This window comes from Musca autumnalis, unplaced genomic scaffold, assembly GCF_047663935.1.
Source record: "Musca autumnalis isolate F117 unplaced genomic scaffold, ASM4766393v1 scaffold_2, whole genome shotgun sequence".
Classification (NCBI taxonomy): Eukaryota; Metazoa; Arthropoda; class Insecta; order Diptera; family Muscidae; genus Musca; species Musca autumnalis.
In genome coordinates, this window is record NW_027411755.1 from 1,452,233 (window position 1) to 1,471,680 (window position 19,448).

Sequence of the window (19,448 nt, forward strand, 5' to 3'; positions counted from 1 at the left end):
ACCGTTTTTATGTTTTTTTGTACTACGGCGTTGTTGAGTTGAGAATTCGAAAGAAGGAGGAATATTCACATCATTGCGCTTTCCAAAACAAAATTTGAATCCTGAAACAATAAAAACACAAAACAAAGAATATAAATATATAACAAACAGTGTATTATTGCAGAATGCCAATTTACGTTGACTTCAAAATGTATGCTGAAATTTTATGTTGTTTTGGGTTGCAAAATAAAAACATAAAATTTCCTCATAAACATAGGGAAATCTCAAGAAACAATTTCAGTCATTATAATATTTTAAGACCATAACAATTTTCTTATTGTTTTTATGATTGTTCTTTCTTACCCTTTATTAGGGTGTATTTTAAAATTTCGCATAAATATTGGCTTGTTATTTAAAAAAACTCGAGCGAGTTTAACCACCCCAATGTACGTAATAAATTTATGAATATGATAAACTCAAATTGCTTCTAATATTATAAAAATTCAAAAGCATTAAACCGTGTAACGGAGTTTAGCAGACAAAAACCTTTAAATAATGGAATTGTTTATGAACTTAAAATGCTTATAAAAGTAAAAGTAAACAGGATGTTGGTCCAAAATGGTGATATTCTTTGCAAATGGTTGTCAATAGGAAAGTTGCATTTTATGAAAATACACAACTAGTTTATATAATTCCAAACATCACGCCATATGGTATGGCGTATGTAGTCCTTAATTAGAATGGGTATCAGAATGGGAATCAGATTTGTATTCCTTTTTCATACCCTATATGGATATTAGATGGTGGTTTTGATATTTGCAAAAAGGCCACATTGAACTATGTCAACAATTTTTGGCAAGCAGATTTCTGGTTTACAGAGGGTTTCAAATTGCACTTTACGTGCAGATTTTTAGGAAAATGGGGCTGAAATAAAAATACTGAAATCTAAACCGATGTTTAGTTTGCGGAAATGCAGGAGACATAGCTAAATCGACTTCAAATTATCTGAAATGGATTTGTTATTAGCATATGTGGAGTCTGAAAACTATTGTGATATTTAACCGAGTACTTTTAATTTGGTGTATAGCGGGTAATAATATTCGGAAACAATGACTGACTTCCGTATCGTCAGTTGCTTTACAAATGACTGATAATCTGCGAAGTAATATGTTTCTTAACGCCGTTGTACTTAACAACTGCGAAAATACGTGTTTTAAAACATCAAAAAATACGCATTTTTAACGCAGGTAAAAAGCAAACATGTATCATTTTTATATCTGATACATTTAGTTGCATTTTAGAGGAACAATGTATGAGTGTGCAAATGAAATATTTTGACGAAGTTTAAACAACACAAAGCATTTGACGATACGGTTTCTGTATCAAAGTTTTCAATTTTGGGTTTTTTAGAAATTATACGTGGAAAGAATTCCTGATCAGAATATCAAATTTTTCAGGGAAGTCTTTCCATGCCTCCTTGGAGGAGATGTTCGTGGGAACTAATGTGTAAATACATTAGGGTTATGACTTTTTTAAAACATCGTATCACCTTTAGATATTTTGATGAGTTTTGTACCTAAGATTACATAAAAGCTTTTTTATAAAGTGATTCGAAAAAAAGGTTCCGCACAAAATTAATTCAAAGTTTTTATTTATAAGAACTTTGGGCAATTTTTTGAAGTCACTGTAAACAGCGATGTAGCTGAAAACAATCTTTAGGGCCACACTACATAACAATATGACATAACCGTTTGTGTGTTCACTAATTTATCATCATGCCATTGCATTCTCTCTACAGGAAATAATTGTTCAGAAAAAGTTCAAAAAGTCATAACCCTAATATACATACATACATACATCTATATAAATAAAATCAAATGTTGTTCCTTGGTAATGTCATCAGTTGAGAACGGCTAGACCGATATGGATAATTCTTTTTGTGAAATGTTCGCCATAACCCGACTTAGGGTTTTATGCAAATAAAATTTGACCAATACCCCTTTTACGCCCACTCTTCTTAAAATACGTTTCATCTTCAAAACTGCTGAACAGATTTTCCATAATCAAAAAAAAATCCGTATCTTTATCAATAAAAGCCGAATGCCGTCATAGTCCAACTTAGGTTTTTATGAAATTTTACCACGCCCACTTTTTTTTTAAATTAAATTTTTCCTACAAAAACTACTAAACCGATTTTTCTGAGATTGTAAGGGATTGTACAGGAATGGCCCCGAAAAGAGGCTACATATTTTATTGAATTCCAGAGGGGGCGGAGTACCTCTATATTTGCAAAAATTACGGATGCATCGGTTTAAAAATTTACAGATTAATCTACAATCTAGGTACTTCATTCGAGCCTAAAGACCCGACCAGCATAACCAGCATAAATGGGCGAACAAATCCGACAAAGTCCGTAAGAGAAAAGAAAGGTTACAGACAGAATCTGTTGATAAATTTAATATCCTCAATGAATAACTTAGTTTGACAATGGACCCGAAGAAATTAGGTGGAAAATACCTCTTTTTGAATTATAAAGCGTAAAGTCCATACAAAGTTGTCATTAAAACTCAATACGACGGGCCAGCAACGCGGACCCGGGTCTGCTAGTACATACATATATTCATACGTGTATGTTCCCACAAGATCCCCGAAGCGGCAAGGGACACTTCTCTCATATCAATGAGTGCATGCCGTTTAATATTGCCTCAATGATATGGGACCTACTTTTTATGGTAGAGAAGTTTTCCATGCCTGAAATACTCAGGAGAGCCAACATTGCACTGAGGGTATTTGCATTGGCCGAAAATTTTGATTTTGGTCGGGGATTGAACCATAGAACCTCTTGAGTGCAAGGCGTGCTTACCACTTCCCCATGGTATGGATGATGAGTTGTACCAAATCATTATCATTTTTATTAATTTTCTCGTTGGAGTTGAGCTTATTTATCGAAGATTTTTCGCAAGTGAAAAATGACGCACACAACCACCAAATTATGTAATCGGTTTCGCTGTTATTTACGCAGCTCATTCGACATATCGGCTGTGGAATGGTTTCATATAATTATATCGGAGTTATTGTAATTAAGAGACTAAGCTTCGGCACGGAGCTTTGAATTTTCAAATGCAAAGTGATTTTTGCAGTGATGAACCTTTTTCACATTCAACCTGTATGGCTTCGACGACAAATGCTTTTTAGCGCAGCCTTTGGAAGCAATGAATCTTCGGCTTTAATTTTTCACTTGCAAAAAACTTTGATCATTAAGCTCAACTCCAACAAGAATATTAATAAAAGTTAACATTAAATGACAAAATTACAAATGATCATTTTTATTTGATATACAATTCAGAAGCCTTAAACTCAGCATATTGATACATTTTATTCAAAAAATTTAAACATGTTTGTTAACAATTATTATATTAATTTTTGTTTCCAACTCACTTTTCTTTTTTTTTTGTCCATAAATGAACTCAGAAGGTCATCATTAACTATTTGACCTTATTTTCAGGCGATATTCTGTTTCATTTCTTCATCTGTTTCTTTTGTGTCCCTGGGGTACAATTTCTCATTTTGTAGCCAAAGCAGAACATTTCCCATGACAGAGCATAGGGAGCCAAAACAAGTTTCGTCTGAGGACCGGTTAACTAAATGAGAACGCCGCTAGGCAGCAGACACACATCCGCCGCTTCATTACGAATGCAAGTAAAGTTGTTCATCACTTTTACCCATAGTCGGCCTAAAAGTTGTTTAATTAGCATTAGGAAGAAATTTGAATGTTTCACAACTGTCACTTGGTCCAATTTTAAAGATGGCATCGTCAATTAACGATTGATTACCCCGAATATCTTGAAAGTTGGAAGGCAGTTGTTTATACGTTTTACGCAGTACCGTTAAAAGTTTGGCCACAGATGCTGGCTGTTGATTCGTTGGCTTTTGTGTTCACAAAAACCATGAGATGCGGCCACAGACAGCTTTACGGGGTTTATGAATTTTCAATTGTTGAGGCTATTACGAAGGCCTGTACTGTTGCTTCTACTTTGTACTTTCCTCCGAGATAAGAAAAGAACATTTGTTATGGCCATTTCACCAGGCCGTTCATAGCCGACCATGAGTAGCCGTCATTAAATTTAATTTCTTGTTTGTTGCAAAGCAAAGTTTGGTGGCTCTTACAACTTTTGTTGTGCTAATGTCTGACCTTCTGTTACCTTTTGATGCCACCAAGATAAACAACGGCATCGCCAACACACACAGCCAAAGATTTATAGAGGTGGAGTAGTGTGTTAGCTAAATGGCTATGGGGCTATGGGTAAAAACGAGAACCAGTTTAACAGTTTTAACAAGTCTCACGAACTTCCCGCAAAAATAAGCTTTGTCTTGGTTTGTTTATTTTTATTTGACTAAACCATGCTTTTGTTTTGTTTCAGTTTCATTGTGTGTTTTGTTATTGTTGTTGTTGTTTATTCATTCTATTCGTAGGTGAATTAATAGCTGTTAAGTTTTGCTAAAACATGAATCGTTTTAAGTGGCGTCATTTGGTTGATCCGCAAACATATTGAAAGGCAGGCAATAGGCGATGATTTCAGTTAATTGCGAAATTATTTTTATTTAGCAGAATTATTTCCGCAAAGATAATCTATGCATTTTTTGCTCTTGTTAAATTAAGCGATTCATTAAGAATACAATTAGTGCAATCATTAACTGGAAACTTAGCTAGTTTATGGAACTCAAATGGACTATTAACAAGCCAACTGAACGATGAATTCTAAGACATTTTTCAAGAAACTATGGGACTAAATGTTTTCATGCGTTCATGGATGTCACACTTTATCCTTATTCTGATTTGTTATTTCGTGCTGTGAGAGGATACAAATGTATTCTCTTGGGATCAAAGAACTGCGTAAGTCGGAAATGTTCGAAAAATTTGTGCGCACGATAACTCTTGAATCGAGTAACAGATTTGGTCCATACTTTGCACATAGTGAAATTTCTACCAGATGAGGTTAGATATAATGAGGTTACAATATGGACTCTATCGATCCACTCCTTCGGGTACCACCCACAAAAAATTTCGAAAAAGTTCAGTTTAGGACGTGCTCTCGAATCGCAAAGATTTTTGTTTTAACAACTTGTATTCACTGCCCCCCCCCCCCATACGAAGGTACATGTTTCGTCGGTGGCAAGTCCATATTTCCTGAGAAAATAGCCTGAAAGGTGCTGTATGTGGTTGGAGCGCAGAATAACTCTCGGACGGATCTGCCGATTCGGTCAAAAATTTGCCCTTCGTTATATTTTGTCCAAACTGGATTTAAGTTCGAAGAAAAGCCTTCAGGTATCTCCCCCACAAAAGTTAAAAAATTTTAGGTAAAATTGTGCGCACGTGAATTCTTGAAGGGAGTGACCGATTTGGTATATTCTTTACACATCCTAATATATCTACCAGATATAGATTAGGTCCGAATATGGACTATATTTGTCCACTCACACAAAATTTCGGATAAGTTCACTTTGAGACCTGCTCTCGAATCACTTTGATTTTTGATGCAGCAATTTGCATTCGTTACCTCCATTACGACGGTAAAAGTGTTTTCAGGGGCAAGGCCAAACTTCTTGAGAAAATAGCCCGAAAACCCTCCTATGGCACCATATGTAGTGCCTGAAGAGCACTCCCGAACTGATCAACCGATTTTGTCCAAAATTTGGCCTTCGTCATATTATGTCCAAATTTAGTTTCAGTTCGAGTATGGGCAATACCGATCCACAACTTTCGGTACTTCCCCCAATATTTAAAAAATGTCACTAAAATGGTATGGACGATATCTTTTGGACGGGCAACCAATTTGGCCCAAACTTTGGATCTCCTAATATTTTGACCAAATTAAGTTTAACTTCTAAAATGGCCATATCGGACCTCTTCTTAACCCACTTAAAGCCACTGGTCGTTTAAACGCCAGCAAAAAATGTGCACAAAAATGCAGGTAAAAAACAGTTAGATACGTGTTTTATCGCGGGGTTTTTTGTATTTTCTAATTATTTTCTCATATGTCTGTCCTTCCCCGTTCATAAATTGACATTTGACCTGCGTAGTTTTTCGCGGTTCGGTCACAAAAATAACCCTTTTCGTGAAGTGATTTTTTGATTTTCTTACAATGGTAAAAAACACATAATTAGATAAGTTACACTTATACAACGCAAAGATTATTTAGAAAAGATGTGAAAGTATTATTCTAAGAACATAAATTGTGAATACAAAGCAAGAATTCTTCTGTATTACACTGCAAAGTTAGCTGTCCGTTTAAACGGACAGTGGCAAAATCCACTACCGTAAATTTGTATGGGAAATTGATGTTTTTTACAATTCAGGATAAAGTAAACATGCCGTTCTTTAGGGCGTACGATGGAAAATCTATATATATAAAAATGGTGTAAAAATGTATAGTAATTCATAAAATGAGAACGGCTAGGCCGATTTCTGTAAAATTTTTTGTCAGTTATTCGTATTTTCGAGGAGAAGGAAGAAAATTTTGGAAAATCTCTCTCGAAAAGTCGGAAAATTGGAAAAATCGAAAATTGAGTTTTTGTATAAAAATTTTATTCCTTAATAGCGAAACGAAGTTCGCCGGGTCCGCTAGTATTTTATAAAATGAAGAAGATAGAGAATATCTTTAAAAATATAAAACAGTTGGCTTTGTGCGTACGACTAAAAATGAAGTTTACTTTATACATATTTGTAAAAAACACCAATTTCCCATACAAATTTACGGTAGTGGATTTTGCCACTGTCCGTTTTAACGGACACCCGATTCCGGAAAAACTATAAGTTTTAAGAAAAAAAGTTACTTTTTAAAAAATGCTTAAAAATAAAAATAAAACTGAATTCAATAAGAAAATTTAAAATTTTCCAAAAAAATTTTTTTTGGCGCTAAGTGGGTTAAGGAACCTCTCCCACAAAAGTTCAACATTTGTGTCTAAGTGCAGTTTAGGGTCTGTTGGAAAACCCTTTAGAAATTTATAGCGATCTATCCGTAGATGAAAGTTTCAATTCATATTGGCTGAGGGTATTATCTCTGTCCGACTGATACCTTTTTATTTGCAACATAAATTCGAAAATTTGTAGGGAGGATCATAAATCAAAAAAAAAAAAAAATAAATAAATAAATAAAAAAAAAAAATCCGGAAAATAACACCCAAACTTTGTCCAACGACATTTTGTAGTTGAAGACGATTTTGCATCTGTCCAAGGATTGTAGTCGTACATCCCGACCAACCGGCAGTCGTCTTCATCAGCATTTAATTGTTAAAGACATAAGACCCAAAACTGTTGGATCTTACTTCAAATGCGTACATAACTCCGAAAATTAGTTACTACTCGAATTCTAGCGGGAGTACTCCTGTGAATAGAAGAAATAAATAGAGTATACTATACTCTATTTTTCTATGCCACTCGAATAAGAGCGCATATGCTTTGCTCGTTTTCGAGTGTGAGCAAAATACGCTTGAAATCGAGCAAAGTCTAACCTTGTTAAAAACACTTTCAGTTTTTATAGCTTTATTTTTTAGGGTGGGTATTTTATCAATCCAATCCACCGAAAAATAAAAGAAAAATTTTTCCACTTTTGGTAAATTCTTACTCTATTTCGAACATTTTGATTCCTACTCTTATTTTTTAAAAAGGAGAACTAGGGAGCTGCTGCGTAAAATGAAAGTGTGCAGAGTAAATTTTTTATAGAATTTATACTCTTCCTTAAATACCGCCTTAATTTGTAACAACGTTAGCGTAGACAAATAACAGTAACTAAGAGGAGATAAGTTCTGCTGTATGACATTCCAAATAATTGAACTTTTCGACATCAAGGCCTAACAGTATAACAACGGCCCAAACTCGGATCTGATTTCTAAGAACATCACACATATTTTGTTAAGTTTTATTCCCACAATAACCACTCTATGTCTAGAGAAAAGTCGATGTTGTAACTAACACATGTAGGAAGATAACATCATATTATCCTGCTGAATATGTCCTACATTTAGCAGTATGCGGTCACATAAGAATCTGGTTACATCTTGTTTTGGTAAAGAATTTCGTTTTGTTATTCTGTTCATCCTTTTTGTTCTGCAAGAGTAGGCCTGGTCTATTCTTGTTGCCATGTTTTGTTGTTGTTGTGCTGTGTTCTGTTCAAGAAGAAGAACCGCTATAAAAGAAGAAAACTGGTGCTGTCAGTCTTTTTCATGCTGTTGTTGTTGTTGCCGTCAATGTGTTTCTTAAATAACAACAATGCCACCACCACCACCATCATCTTTGGCAACTTGAACAATGCCAGCAGAGGTAGTAGCAGCTACAAACAACATCGACGACCCAGTGCTAGAGACAACATTAACACAACATTTGCAACAAATTAAAGTATGACTTGGCTTCAGGCAATTCCACATGTGGACTTGGCCTAAAACGAACAACGAAACTAGTTGCCGGTTGGGGCCTGTTGTCGTCATCATGAACATCATCATCGTCATCATCATCATTACACCAATATCAATGATGTTGTCGTCATCATCATACGTACATATGTTGTTAGTAATGCCCGAGTTAGTGTGTCAGTTGTTGTATTTGTTGTTATTTAATATTGCGCAATCAGTTTTATGCACATCTCATATCTTTGGCTGCTTTGCCATTGGTGTTGTTGTCGATGAAGTTGCGTCGTTTTTTGCATTTGTTGCCGCTTGTTTTGGCTGTCGTTAAATTTACCATTGGTGTTCATGTTGTAGACCTACTTTCCCATTAGGCGATAGTTGATTTACTCGGTGGAGTATGTGCCAGGGATGGACTTAGTTCCTTCCTACAACTCACTCTCCGAAAATGTACACAAATAATTAAAAACAAGTCCATATATTATAAAAACAGAATATAGGGATGCTAGTTGTACTACTTTCTTTTGTCGGGGTTTCATGTTCATGTTCAGGAAATGTTGCCCAATTTAGGGGTATTCGTTTTCCATCCTACGTTATATCAATTATTAGGTCAATTAATGTTTAGCCAACAGTATTTCCATCTCTGATTAATGTGATCTGTGGGGCACTTAATCAACGTTTGTTGTTAGTTCAATTTTCAAATGCAGTTTGCTGCTTCTGGTTTCAGCATTGTTGTCGACAACGCTTGGTGGTGAGCCACACACATAATTCGGCCAACAACTTTGATAGTGACCAACAAAACAAACAGCTGTTCTTGGCTTCGTTTTTTGCTTTTTTCTTGTCGACTTGTTATTGTCTGCTTACAACGTCTTCTTGTTTTCCGTCCATTCAACCACAGCAGCCATCAGCATCATCTACATCTACATCTTGGCCTGCAAATCATGACCATTTAATGTAAGATAAAGGTTTAAAGGTTTTTAATCTTTTTATTATCTTTTCAATTTAGCTTCTTGTCTGGGTCTCATGTTGCAGCAGCACTCTCTTCACAATGAATTGATATGAAGGAGTGGAAAAAAGATGCTGCCGTTGTAATTAGTATTTGTTAGATAAGTGGATCAAGTAGCTCTCTATTAGTTGAATGGCTTTTGTTGTCTTGTCTTTTTATCAAAATGTGGCATCTGCAGGGTTTTGGGTGTTTGCGGGCGTTTGATTTCGAGCAACCATTAAGAGTAAGGGTTTTACTGGGGTGTTTATTTGTTTTCTTGTTTGGGGTTTTATTCCGAAGCTAAAAACGTCATCTTGTGGTACTTTTATAGCGGCTCTTAAAATAAAAGACGAAAAAGACATTGAAGGAAGCGAGTTAGAAGGTCGAAGTGCTCTACGAAAATAATCCTCATTCGATTTGACTGCATACATTTCATCTCAAAAATGAGCTTAAACAACAGTGAACAAAGATATAACGCTAATTCCTGATGGCTTACAGGGTCTCTAGCAAAAACTTCATCACGCCATAACGCGGAAGTTCGACTCACAGCGGATCTGTCCTATGGGATTCTTAATATACTCACCAAGGGCTTTCATCTCCAAAAGGAATTATCTCTGCCCAAAAATTTGTGTTCACATTGTAATTTGCCTTCACCTATGTTACTAGTTGGCGCCTAAGGACTAAAATACGTGTAACTCTATTCAGAGGAGAGTATAAATGAAACCTTAATCATTATTGTTTTGCCCACATTTCTTTAGTTAAACGTTGTTTTGTAAAATTTAAACATTGCTTCTTTCTGTCACTGCATGCCATACTATCTTTGAAGTGCCATTTCGTGACAACAGATTGCAATTTGTTTATTGCCTATTCCTGACTGAATTCTAAGTGAGTGGTATGTTTTGTTGTTGTTGTTGGTGGGTGATAAATGATGATGGAACTAAAGTTTTTTTATTGGATGTTGGAGTTTTTGGGTTAAAATCGTGCCTTGGTTTTACAACATCAGCTCTTTAGTAGTAGGAGAGAAATAAGGGATGTATGCCGGAATATATGAGGAAGTTTTGGCTAACTTAAATCGTTTAACTTCTCTGTAGTAGTGACAGATAATAAAGTCTAGATAGGGAAACGGAGGAGACATTGCAAGTGATGTCCACTAAAGACTGGGATACAGGTTACGATTAATTTAAGCGATTAAAGGCAAATCATTTTGTTGACAGTGGTAATTAGTACTTAATTAGTGTAGTGACAATGGACCGACATGGAATATGTTCGAACTTAAACTAAGTTTTGACAAAATATATCGTAGGCCAAATTTTGGAACGAACCGGCAGATCCGTTCGAGAGTTATCTTGCGCTCCAACCACTACACACGGTGTCATAGGGTTTTTTTTTTTGCACCTTTCAGGCTATTTTCTCAGGAAGTGTGGACTTGCCCCTGATGAAACTTCTAAAGTCCTGTGGGGAGAAGTGAATACAAGTTTTTAAAACAAAAATCAAAGTGATTCGAGAGCAGGTCCTAAACTGAACTTTTTCGAAATATTGTGTGCGAGGTACCCGAAGGAGTGGTCAATCGGTACATATTTGAACCTCATCTAAGTCTGGTAGAAATGTCACGATGTGCAAAGTATTGACCAAATCGGTTACTTCCTTCAAGAGATATCGTGCGCACAAATTTTCCGAACATTTCCGAACTTTTGTGGGGGAGGTACCGGAAGGAGTGGACCGACCCATCTTTGAACTTAAACTAAGTTCGGACAACATATTACGAAAGCCAAATTTTGGACCGAATTGGTTGATCCGTTCGAGAGTTATCGTGCGCTCCAACCAGCCAGACAGACATACGGGCATGGATAATTCAACTCCAAATTGTTTGAAACGAATTTCCTCCAAACATACTTTCGGCCTAAAACCATTATTTCGATGAGACACATTTTGCCCTTATGAAAGTGTATATGCCCTCATTAGCATAAATGCTGAGGGTATAAAAATATTGTTCCCCACAGAGGGTGTTATACCAAAGAGTGACCTGTGAAAAAAAAAAAACATTAACAAAATCGAAAAACCATTATGAAAACTAACCAAAAATTGAATTTGATTTTTAGGATTTTTTAATGAAAAAGTAGAATAATCGGCTAGTCGAAAGTCGACTAAACTATCCGGGTGCCTAATTATGGCATTCGATTTGATCGAGTATTTGCTGGTGAATGAATAAATCGAGCTATAGCGTATCTAACGGGTTCATCTTTAAAATTTGCAAAATTGAAAGTTAACAATTTTATATGTTTATGTTTGCCTTAGAATAATCGTTAAAATATAATAATTAGATTAACATACATGCATTATTCTCTAAATTTCCATATATTGTCGAAAAATTGAATTTCTTACGTTTTATTAATGACAGTGCCGCATTTAGAGCAGGTTACCTGATACTGTTTTATATCTTTTATCCATGGTCTGTCATCGGAGGTACTTGCAATGAACATAAAATCTGTGCGTCATCACTGGCTATTGCTGATGTTGGTGTCGATGCTGTTGATGGTATTTGATCGACAGACTATGATGTTGCTATTTTGTTGTTGCCGATTGTTTGATACGGTTGCTGTTATATGTTGGCTAGTCTACTGCTGCCATTACTGCCTGCCTTGAGTGTCAATTAAGTGGCCCCATCTTGTACTGTCATAATAAATAATGTTAAGTGTCATTGTAAATGTCCATTGGGTATTTGGCTTTGATTGCTCCGTTAGGCTGATGCCATTCAAAGTTTTGCTCTGTAAAGAGTATTTAGGTTTCCTTTCGCTTTTTTTTTCGTTATTTATTTTTATTTTGTCCATGCCAATATAGGTTTGTTTACATTATATAATTTGATATTTGAAAGAAGAAAAAATTAAATGAAGCACTAGGAAAAAATGAGAAGCAAAATAAATTAACAATTTTTATCATATCTTAAAAAAACGTTATGACAATTTGGCCATTATTATTGTCGTTGCAGTTTTGTTTTGATTTTGCCTTCCTGTTGCTCCACCATCATCAACAGATTCATGAAATGCCAAACAATGACAAATTATTTATTACGTCAACTTTTACTGTAACTGAATGACAATTAGCCTGACGGTAGCCAGCCAGAAACGTCAATTTACTTTCATTTTGTTGAAAAATATTTTTAATTAAATTTTCATAATTCTATGAAGTTGAAACAAAAGGAATTTTTGTCTGTTATTATTGCTTAATGACATTTTCAAAAGTTATAACATCAGGCTAATAAATAATAATATACATAATTTAAATTGTTTGAAAATTTAAATACATATATAGAATATTCAAATTTAATTAGAAAATATACAACAGGAGGAGCAGGAGTGCCAGTTGGTTTGCATAGCGACAAAAATCGAAATAATATAAATTGGGAAGCACGTTGATGATAATCTCCTGTTATTAACTGTCGTGTTGACCAAATACTATGAAAGAATTGCCATATTTAAATTAATCCGTTTGAATATTTGACAAAAGATAATGTATTTTTTACTACGCCAACAAAAAATACAAATGTGTTCATTACAACTTCTCCCAGGTCAGGATAGCTCAATTAACTAACTTAATAAAAATTTCACAATATTGACAATCACAATTATCAGACAAAAAAATAACATTTTGTTAATTAATTTTTAATTTAATTAGAAAATAATAATTGCTTTGTAACATCCAACCGCAAACTATTCTGCCAATAATTTGCATAAAAAAAGCAAACATTTAAATGAAACAGCTGAGCAAATACTAAAATCAAGAGGAAAATTACAATTTAGTAAAACAATGTGTCTGTATTCGAGACAATGAAAGCCTTTTAACAATTGCATAATTATCGTTTTTGGCATTTACTCCGCTAGATCAATAACTTAGACCAGTTCAGTCTGGTCTCCAGTGTAGTTCTCCCCACACAAATTGGAATATAAAATATAGGCAAACAACACTTGTATCAAAATATCCGTTATTTTTTATAACTCAATCTCGTCTGTATGATATCTACATCTGATTTGTTTGTCAATTGTTCTTCCACACTGGTTTTCTCTACAGAATTACGTCAGTATCTATCTTCGAACATCAAAAAGAGAAGTTTAACTAATTAAAAAATTGAATGCATGTTTCCATTTCCAGTTGAATCGCCTTGATTGTCTCATTTCATTCGGTTATTGCTCTTGTTGTTGTTGTTTTGATTTTGCTAAACAAGTTACCATATTGGTTTAGTAAATGTCTAAATTTGCATAAAAGTTAATGATTCTATTTTATTTTTTTTTATTTGACTCTTTAGAATATTGAAACAGTTGTTGCTTTTTTGTCTTTCCCATGTTTCACCTTATATGGATTGTACAACTTGGGGAGATTTCACAAATTATAGGAAGGCAGCCAAATAAATGGAACTGCTAAATATTAAAAACTAGCAAATGCCCGCTACTTCGTATCCGGAAAGGGAATAAAATATATATGAACGACATTTAATATGGAAGAGGTGAACACTGGCGATTCTGTTGTACTAAGACCTATTTTTATTACCAATATTTTTTTCGATCAGAATTTAAAAAAAAAAAAAAAATTGCCGTATCGCATCCCTACACAGCTACCATATTTTTTATTTCGAATTTCCAAAACTACGTATCATATTGCAAATTTCAGATTCGACTCCTGGTTTTACCCCTTCACTAACACAGCATTCCAGTACGAATTTCCAAACACTAAACTTTATCTCACCCCTTCACAACAAAAATCACGCACATTCACAATTCAAGGTTCTAGCTTTATCGGTTTCGCCCAGAACCCGAATAGGTCCGTTAAATTTTCGGCCACGTTTTCGTATATCCCCATATAACGGTACCTCTCGACTTAGTGTATTTTTAAAGAAGAACAAATGTATATTGTCCAATTTTCTTTAAATTTGGAACTTGATTACTCAGAGGATATAGAAGTTTAATTTAAAACATCTCCACTTCAATCCACGTTTATTAGAAGAGATATTTTGAAGATTTAGAGTATTTTGAAGATCGAACCGAAATTCGAAATTTGTGGCATGAAAGGTTAGAAAACTTCTTTACAAAAAATTGTACTTAATGTGCACTGGTATGTCAACCGTATATAACGGAAAAAATTTTGAAGGCATTTCAATTTAGGATTTTTTAATATCAGGGGGTAAATACCTTCTAGTTAACAAAATTGTCGCATTGGATCACGTTTTCAAATTAACATACCAAAGCGGTCAGAACAAAAAACATTTCTTGAAAAGATACTTCACGTTTGACTACTTAATTTCAGTACATTATTTATAAACTCCTTGGCGTTAACATCAAATCAATGGAACAATATTCAGTACAATTTTTCAAACTCAGAACTTTTTCAAAATTTTTAGAGCGATCTTCATAATAAATATTTTTCCATTTCGTATTTTTTGTACAATTAGCGTATTTCCAAATTATACAATCCCAGTTTTGTCCCTACACCCAACACCAAATTTAGTACCTTAACTATTTCAAATGGTTTTGGTACCAATATGTTACCCAACTTATCGTACACATAGGTAAACGTTTTAAAAATTACTTCCTCATATTCAACATATATCCTAACCCCAATTGACTTTTCCAGTTCCCCTGAAACCCATTTGAGGACTATTTAGTAGTTTTTGTATAAATAAGTACGAATTTTCAAAACCTCTAATCTAATACCGAATTTCAAAATTCCAGGTCTACCCTTTACAAAATCACAAATTGTACAAAACTCTATACCATATAGCAAATACCAAAAGGTAAAAATTTTGTACTATTTAGCACTTTTCGTACACGATTTCCAATGTAGTTCCATTTAGCACTTTTCCATAAGTACGAATTTCCAAAACTACCTCAATCCTACACTCCAACAATAATCTGTTCACGCAAATACAAATTATAGCGAATTTCGTACCATTTAGTACTACTTCGTGCACATTAGTACGATTTTCCAAAGCTACCTCCATATCTCAATTCAGGGACGTACGCAGGGGGGGGGGGGCACGGGGGGCCCGGGCCCCCCCGAAATGGTTTGGTCGAACAAATTTTTTTAAGCTACTGTAACTAGTATTATGCTTTTTCCCATAAAAATGTTTGTATATCTGAAGATTTCAAATTAAAACTTATATTTTCTTAAGTTTCTGAACAGAAAATGTACATCATTAACAATTTTTGTAAGAAAATATTTTATTAATTTTTGTTTGTAAGCTGTTTTTGAGAGAAACTTCCAATGAAATCTGAATTACTTCTTCATGTCATATCATACCACTATCAAATGCTAATTCCTTAATGAATATACTCCATGTCTATTATTTATTCGAACTGTATAGAGCTCTCGAGGCTTAAAACTCATCCGGTTATAACAAAAATAACGAGTTCAGTATTGTGGGAATGGAAATATATAAAAAAATCTATTGAATAAAATGTATGAAGGGTCGGTCCTTCGTGGACTACATATTGAAAGCCAATTAGAAATTTGTTTTACTGCCATCGCCAAAATTTTGTTATTCTGTTTTAGACAAATTTGCTGCTAAACAGTATGAAAAAATAAAATAGACAAATGAATTTTTGTGCGTCACTTGATTTTTTACTTATCATCACCGAAGTATAATTGTAACCTTAGACTTTAGATTACGAGATTATATAACTAGGATACGATACAAAAAGATTTCATCAAAATAATGATTCACGAGTAAGACTTCACATATGTTTGGACGATATTCGTTTCAGACAAGATGGAAATACTTACCACCGTCCGTCCGTCTGTATCTCTGTTTGTCTGGCAGGTTGGAACTCATGATAACTCTCGGTCCAAGTTATGGATCTCGTAATGTTTTGTCCAAATTAAATTTAAGTCATATCGGTACCTCCGCCATAAAGGTTATAAAATGTTCACTAAAATGGTCCAAGGGACTAACCGATTCGGTCTAAAATCGAACGTAATATGGTTCGCAAGATTACTTCCAAAAGTACATCAAGGTCCAAGAGAAAAAAAGTACAAGAGCCCTACGAGTAGTTCCGTTTTGTTGAGTCAGTTACAGCTTGGATTTAATGGCCCCATATAACATTGTTAAATATCGACTTTTTAAACAACTCGGGGCTATATCTCTGAAACCAATGCAAATCTGTAGATAAGGGCAAAAATAAAATATTGGGAGAAATGAAAAAAAAAATAAATTTTATAATATATCTAAAAATTCCATAATTTGTATACATTTCGCACCATATCTCCAAAACTGTTAAATTTTTCTTAATGTTTTCATTTGGAAACACATCAACGACAGCCGATATTTTTAAAAATTAGGCTAAGATCATCGAAATAGTGAAAATCTTGCTATAGCAAAGACAACGGCAATTCTTTGTGGTTGTAAAATTCTGCGATAAACCATAACGTGGACCTGTATGATTAAAAACTTCAATATACTTCAATAAATTTTACATGGCGACTTTACCGAACGTGGTCCGATATTGTCTATTTTCAATTCTAAATATCCTACTCTGTAAATATTTAAAATTGTATGCTTAGTCCCAATTTAGATTAAACGATTTTTTCCGGAAATTTTTCTCGTTCTCTTTTAAACTTGCGTTTATACAGGCAATTCTGTTTCTGCAAGTTTTGTTTTCAAAACAATGAAAATAATGTCAATAACGACAAATATAAAAGGAATTGCCTGAAAATTGCCGGTACGACCAATTTTTTTCCACTTCCATACCCCTTACGTGTCTCTCCTACAAAGTGAGACTTGCAGCAAGTAAACTCGCCTAATGTAAATTGGGACTAAATATTATGAATTGTTTCTATTGAATTTATATACTTTGTACCATTATTTCATATAAAATATAGAATAGAATATAGAATAGAATATGTCCCAAAATTTCTAGTCCATCGGACAAAAATTTACCGAGGTATGAGCTTTCGAAGGGAAACATTTATTGTGTTTTGTATGTAGCATAGAAACTAAAAACGTATTTTCCTCGAAGTGGCACTTTATAGTTTTTGTGGGACTATTGTACACATAAATCATGTGCTTAACCGAGAGAGTCTTTAAAAAAGCTGCTGACGGAGTCAGAAAAAATATCAATTTTGTACAGTGTTTTGTTTTTGTTAAAATCGAAATTTTGATTTTAACTGTTCAAAATTTTTAAAAATTGATTTTTTTAATTCCTTTTCGATAATGGACAAGATTATTAAGTTCGTAATGATCCCACAAAAATATATGCTGATCGGTTTATTCTTTTTTAAACTACAGTGGGTATCGCAAACTGCTTTAGTAAAAACAGTGCTTTATACGCGGACATTTGAATGCAAGATTTTTCAAAAAAAAAAAAAAAAAAAAAAAATAGAACTTAAGGTTTAATAGATTTTTTATAAAAAATGCATGAAAATGGCTTTTTCTCATGCTTATAAGTGGCCATAACCCCTTAAAATAGCTTTACGCAACGCTATACAACATTTGAATTTTTCATGATTTTTGGTCAAGTTGGGCCCCCCCGAAATGAAATCCTGCGTACGTCCCTGTCTCAATTCTATATTCCAACAGTAATCTTAATTCCAAATTTCAGGATTCCAGCTCTTCAAATCCAAATCATACTAAACTCAGTACCATTTAGGACTTTTCGACCTTTGGTACATCTTTCTTACTCTTCATCAGTGACCCCCATTCCAAATTTCAGGATTCCGGCCCTATTCGTTAACCCATATCCAAATTGTACTATATTTAGTACCATTTAGTATTTTTCGTATACTTTTAATTCGAATTTCCAAAAACCTTTCTTTTTTACTCTCCATCAGTGACCTTCATTCCAAATTTCAGGATTCCAGCTCTATTCGTTCACCCAAACCCAAATTGTACTAAATTTAGTACCATTTATTACTTTTCGTATATTATGGTTCGAATTTCTAAAAACCTTTCTTTGGTACTCTCCATCAGTGACCCTCATTACAAATTTCAGAATTCCAGCTCAATTCGTTCACTCAAATCCAAATTGTACTAAGTTTAGTACCATTTAGAACTTTCCGTACACTTATAGTTCAAGTTTCCAAAAACCTTTCTTTGTTACTATCCACCAGTGACCCTAATTTCAAATTTCAGGATTCTAGTGTCATCCGTTCACCCAAATTGTACTAAATTTAGTACCATTTAGTACTTTTCGTACCCTTATAGTTCGAATTTACAAAAACCTTTCATTGTTCCTCTTCATCAGTGACCCTCATTCCAAAAGTCTGTATTCCAGCTCAATCCGTTCACCCAAATCAAAATTGTACTAAATTTAGTACCATTTAGTACTAGTACAGCTCTATCCGTTCACCCAAATCCAAATTGTACTAAATTTAGTACCATTTAGTACTTTTCGTGCACTTGTGGTTCGAATTTCTAAAAACCTTTCTTTGCTACTCTCCATCAGTGACCCTCATTACAAATTTCAGGATTCCAGCTCAATCCGTTCACCCAAATCCAAATTGTACTAAATTTAGTACCATTTAGTACTTTTCGTACCCTTATAGTTCGAATTTCCAAAAACCTTTCATTGTTACTCTTCATTAGTGACCCTCATTCCAAATGCCTGTATTCCAGCTCTATCCGTTCACCCAAATCCAAATTGTACTAAACTTAGTACCATTTAGTACTTTTCGTACCCTTGTAATTCGAATTTCCAAAAACCTTTCTTTTTTACTCTTTATCAGAGATCCTCATTCCAAATTTCAGGATTCCAGCTCTATCCGTTCACCCAAATCCGAATTGTACTAAATTTAGTACCATTTAGTACTTTTCGTACACTTATGGTTCGAATTTCCAAAAACCTTTCTTTGTTAATCTCCACCAGTGACCCTAAGTTTAAATTTCAGGATTCTAGCTCCATCCGTTCACCCAAATCCGAATTGTACTAAATTTAGTACCATTTAGTACTTTTCGTACCATTATAGTTCGAATTTACAAAAACCTTTCATTGTTACTCTTCATCAGTGACCCTCGTTCCAATAGTCATTATTCCAGCTCAATCCGTTCACCCAAATCAAAATTGTACTAAATTTAGTACCATTTAGTACTTTTCGTACCCTT

At 34.2% G+C, this 19,448-nt stretch overlaps 1 long non-coding RNA gene across 1 annotated transcript in view; it reads left to right on the forward strand.

Annotated features, from left to right (window-relative positions):
• LOC141393501 (uncharacterized) overlaps window positions 1–19,448 on the forward strand; it is a 590,028-nt gene that overhangs the window by 490,883 nt on the left and 79,697 nt on the right. The gene's annotated exons all lie outside the window — the stretch shown is intronic.